This window comes from Aegilops tauschii, chromosome 2 (assembly GCF_002575655.3).
Source record: "Aegilops tauschii subsp. strangulata cultivar AL8/78 chromosome 2, Aet v6.0, whole genome shotgun sequence".
NCBI lineage: Eukaryota > Viridiplantae > Streptophyta > Magnoliopsida > Poales > Poaceae > Aegilops > Aegilops tauschii.
Window position 1 is genome coordinate 362031175 of NC_053036.3, and position 6000 is coordinate 362037174.

The following is a 6000-nucleotide window of genomic DNA, read 5'->3' on the forward strand; positions in this document are numbered from 1 at the left end:
ATTGATATATAGATTCTGGAGAAATATATAACCGGAAGTTTACAATTGTCGACATACATTTCTCAACTAGATTGAAAAAACCTTTCACATGATTCAGGTCCAAAGACCATGGCCATGGCAAAGTGTGAACAACACTCGGACTGAACTCGAGCAAAGGGTATAATCTAGGTACAAATAATCTTGCTCAATAAAGGGAAAGGTATTCACATAAGCAATACCTACACCAGTTTTTTTCTGAAAACATAATTGAGAACAACGAGGTGGTGAAACATAGAGCAAGTATTATAGCACAAGGGTTCACGCAGATACCCAACTCTTCTAGAGGTGAAATCTCATTCCGATAGCTTATATCATTGGCAGTACAAAATCATCTATCTATGCAGTTGATAGATGTAGTGATAACATATCCATGTTGATCACTAGATTTAGACATAGATGGTTCCCAATGGAATCTCACTTCTGAATCGAAATGCAAAACGCAACATACACTGTGTAAAAACCAATAAGTCACCATATGACTTATTGTTGTCAGTACATTTTGGTACAACCGACATAGTGAGTTCCTTATACACAAGGATTACTCTTACGATGATGATTACCCATGCATGTCTGTCATACACAGGGATTACTACTCCTGCAATGACGAAGCACATGCTCATATTAATGGCAGGTTTTGAGATGAAGGATTGGGTAAAACCTCGAGCACCTTCACTCATACATTATGATACACTATGTTGTCTATATCCAAAATATATTGGAGAAATTCATTGTGGACAAATCTTATACATCCATAACTCACATGGCTTCATTCTCTAGACGTAGAGAAAGATCCATTAAAACCATGAGTTGATGGGAATGAGATATTGGGACACAAAGTTTCATATCCTTGTGCCATTGGACCCACCAAACACAATTGGTTAGGAGTCAAGAATATCTTTCGATATCTCCAAGGCACCAAACATTTTGTTCGAGTCTTTCAGTTTCAGAGAAATCTGGACACCAATATCATTGGATCCATTGATCAGATCCCTACTATGCTAGATCATAGACAAGCTTTGTGTTCCAGCTAGGTGTGGTAGCCATCCCATGAAGGTCTTCCAAACAGACCTCGTGGCTACATCCACCAACCATTATCTCAAAGATAATGTTGCTTGTGTTGTCTGGATGCAAACAGGTTACATAGTAAGCAATATCACTATATTGCTCATCTTGCAAATCAAATCACGTGACAATCTCATTGATTTGTCTATGATGTCTCTACCAACTTGAACATTTCAGAAACGTGTTCATGGAATTGGTATTCGACGACTTCAGGGTTTGCAAGTATCAGGGGGAGTATCTTCCTGAATTACTCATGTTCAAAGCATCATATTGTACTATTTTTCCCTTTATGAGTTTACTTTTACAGGTTCTCATCAAGGTTTTTAATGAGGTAATATCACCATGAGATCATATGTCATACTTTTCGTTTTCTCCACCGGAGTTTTTAGGAAAGTATACACGGCATATTTATTGTCCTCTAAACTCTATGTATTTTCTCATATCGAGTTAAAAGAGACAATTATTATGATATGTCATATCATTTTCTCCTTATATTTTTCCCACTGGGTTTTTAAAGGAGTTTTCGATGATATATCAGATCGCACTCTTTTCCCTTATGAGCTTTCCCTCAAAGTTTTTCATAAAAGGTTTTAATGAGGCGACATATGCAATACTTCCTATTTTTCCCCACTGAGTTTTCTAAAGGAAAGTGTACAAAGCATATTTATTGTTCTCCAAACTCACCAATGAGTTTTCTCCTTTCTCAAAGGTTTTCTCATATGAGTTATCAAGGAGACAATAATTATTATATGTTGCACTTTTTCTCATTATTATTTTTCCCATTGGGTTTAAAGGAGTTTTAGCAACATATCTGCTCTATTCTCCTCATATTTTTTCCACTGGGTTTTTGGGGGAGACTCTCAAAATTATACGGAAGATTTATCAAGATGGAAGATTTATGTACAAGAAGTTTTCAATGATGAAACATTCAAGGAGCGTTGTTGTACAAGGGGGATTGTTAGGAATTAATTAGTAGATTAATTAGCACATGCTAATTAATGAATAGTCATTAGCAAAGGGGTGTGTCCAACCCCGAACAGTCATGTCCCTTCTCTCTTTCTATTGCTAAAATATACCTGTTCTGGAGGGATGCCTCGGAACACACACCTCTTCTTCTCACCTTTTCCAGATGTATATATACTTAAAAATCAATGGAAATCAGGACGGATTGTCCTTTCACTTTCAATCTCGTTTTACTCTGACACTACGGACCCAAAAACCTATTCGCAGGAACAAGGGATCACGAGATGCCATCATCGCCGCGGCTCAGCTCGTGGTACTACTACTACTACCATAATATAATTCTCGCTAGTGGTGGCGGATAACGAGAGCACGGCGCCAAGGCGGACACGTACACCATACGTATGCGTGTGTGTAGCTCGCGACGACGCATCGCCGGCCGCAGCAAAGCGACGTGAGCCTGCTAACTATTTCCTCCGTTTCAAAATAAATAACCCAATTTTATACTAACCTTATATAAAGTTGAGTTATTTATTTTAGAACGGAGGGAGTAACTGGTAGCTCGGTGGATGCAGTAGGCATATCCGGTCCAGGTCCAGGTCAGCCGTAGGGCCGGCTACTGTAGCGTTTCGTTAGCGCCGTGGAAGACGCGCGTGGCGTATATGTGCCCAGCGACGTGGCATCGTCGTGTCCTTTTCTGCGTCAAGCGATGGTAAAGCGCGACGGTGTGTAAAAGCTAGTCGATCCAGGGGTATATCCGTTTCCTCCGAGGAACAGAAGAGGGACTAGTACGGGGGGCTTGTGGCCGGCAAGCAGTGACTCTCCCGGCCTCCATGAGCTGCACAACTCTCCTCCAAGAACTCCTCGCATGGTGTGCACTTTTGGGCATATTTTGCACGCCGTTTGATCCACTAGCTAGATAGCTAGGAGGAAATAAGACCACGTACGCCTCCTTTTGAAGACCTACGGAGCTTTCTTACGAATGTGCTGACACGGCAGCAACAGGTAACGATCGACGAGTTGAGGCAGCATGTAAATTGTCTGCGTAGCTGTATAATTAACAATGGTCGAAAAGACAATGCTGGAGAGAATCAGAACAAGATTTTGTACTTGTTGTACTGTTGGTTGGTGACTTGAAAAGCTGTCCAAGACAAAAGACAAAATAATAATTGCGAGTGAGAACAATGTGCTAAGACAAATATTGATGATCAATATATATGGATTTGCTATTGCTCGTCAAGATGAGAAAATAACAAAGTTTTGGAGGTGCTCATAGAGGTGAGTGTGCATGTGTGTGAACAGTGTAGGAGTTAGATGAGACATAGTTATTCCTCATCTAGATTAGGGCCAGCTACACTCGTGCTAACAAGATATCGGTCCTAACGGAAGAGGTTGTTGCACTGGTTTCTTCCTTTTTTTCTCTGTTGTCGCGACGGCAAATCTAAGTACCTTCCGGCTCCAACCGGCGGGTCATCGATTCTCCTTATATCTGCCTACCGCTCCAGCGTCCGGCGGTGGAAAAAAGAATTGTGATGACTTGGCTCCGGTTGGTAGCCGGGGTTATGATTTCTCTCTCTCTCATGGGGACACGATCAGGCGGATGGTGGTGTCTAATCATTGAGTTGATCTTTTGGTTTTTGACCCACTCGAGTTTGTCCATGGGGACAGAGTCAATGGAGCTCCAGAGTAGATTCGATGCGCTCCTAGAGGCAGCGAGGTTAAGGTTTCTAGCCCCGCGTTTTGCGACGGTGAAATATGTTGGCAGACGCTTCAGATCAGTTCAAAGGTTCAATGGAGACGACTACGGCTTGAGGGTCCTGATTCTTAGGGGCACACGCATGAAGACTTCTCGGTTGTCATCAATAAGGCCAGGGTAGCTTCGGCAAGGGAGCGACAACTCTGGCACATTGTCGGCTCTTTCTGGCGGCGGTAGTGGTCCAAGGACCTTGATGTAATTTTTATTATGTTAGGGATGCTTTATACTTCTGGTGAATATTTATAATATGCCTGGACCTTTCTTCACAAAAAGAAAAGTCCTACTAACATGATCATAAAACCTATTCTCGAAGGCCAACCGGTTTGTCTATCAAGGAGAGCAATTCGGTGCGGCAAGTTCGACATATTTTCCATGTTGTTCGTGGCATGATCTGGTTGCCCAACTCTTTGGACTGGTGGTAATGGATGCAAGCCTATACTACGTGGGGAGGTGCCCCACCAATGTTTCTTCAGTGATTTATGGATTAAGGTGAGACGAACAACCTACTGCAGCACAACATCAACTGCCACCACCATATGCAATACCATGAGCACGAGACAATTCCAAATACCGGCGCCTCCATGAAGGTAACACTGCATGAAAGTCGTCGTCGTCTTCTGATTTCACCCAGGGGAGCTTAGTTCACCACTGCCATGTAAAACTTATATGTCTCAAACATATCTATAAATTTTTACTATGTTCATGCTACTTCTATATCATTATTACAACACTTTGGCACAAATTTTTATTGATATATTGAACTAATCTTTTAATGTAGTGCCTAGTGTCGCTTGTTGTTTTATGCATTGTTTCGACTTCGCAGAAAAATACCTTTCCGGGGACTAAAAAATGCACAAAAAAAATCCTTCGAGAAGTTTCACATCAGTACAAAGCCTGGAGCGCGAGAGGAGGCCATAGAAGAGCAACCATGGCTCCACATGGTGGGCCCATGTGTCCAAGGCCTAGGCAGCAAGGTGGGGCCACATGGAGGCCCTCGACTACCTTTCAACTGTCTCTCGGTTTCTTGCCTTTATATTTCTCTCAAAAACCCAGAGACAATTATCAACAATTTTTACTCCCGCCGCCACCACGCGTTCCGAGGTGATCCTATCTGGAATCATTTTATGTTACTCTGTCGCATGGGTAAATCATCATCGAAGTTATGTTCATGGATCTCGCTGCTATCATGTCCATGTGTGAGTAGTACTCCTTGGACCATGGGTCCATAGTATCTAGATGACATACTCTCTCCCTTGATTCTCAATACAAAGATCAAATGAGCTTCCTTACATGATTGTTATCCAACTAATGTAATTCTCGATGTGTTTATTGTGGTGTGATGAATTGTCACTCTATTATTATATCTATATATGATTCCTTTTGGATTCTTTGTTGCGTGAATTATAGACACTAGATGACCCGTTGCACCAATTCGTGCAGAGACCAATTACAACCCAGAAGCTAAGCGGACTATTTGAAACATAAAAAAGGAAGCTAAGCGAATGGAGTCCGAATCCACGAGGTCGCGACAAGTTGGAACCCTGTATTCATGATGGCCGCACTTCAAAGACGTCAAGGATAGGCGAACCTCGTGACCTCGAACCCATAGCCGGGGCATGGCCCAAAGCGCGGTGGGAGGCCCAAATCCTTGGAACCTCCACCGTTGGTTCAGAAGTCACAAGAATGAGTCCTGGACACCCCATACTTGGCAATCCCGAAACCCTTCTAAAGCCAGACTCACCAGGGCAGGTCGTGATAAATGATCGAGGCTAAAGGAGACCACATGGGTTCTCATTCCCGAAGGCCAAGATACTCCAACTAGAGACACGCTCGGTGAATACTGACAGTACAATATACTGGGGATGGCTTCTAGAGGGGAAGCCCGAAGTAGGCCTACCATGGTTCCCATGCGGCCTGGACGAACCCCGGCGACAGGAGGGAGCCCAGAGGCCCGGATGGAACCCGGGGACCATATTGGCATGCAAGCCAAGATGGCGGTGGCATGAGATCAGATGACCCCCCCCCCCCATGTTAACCCTTTCCCCTACCGTCTATATAAGGCGGGCCTAGGGGTAGTCATTCACATCTACTTACGTAGTCCATAACTCTCGGTAGCTTATACATCATCTCCTTTGTAACCTCCACCATGAATGCAGATAGACAGGACGTAGGATATTACTTCT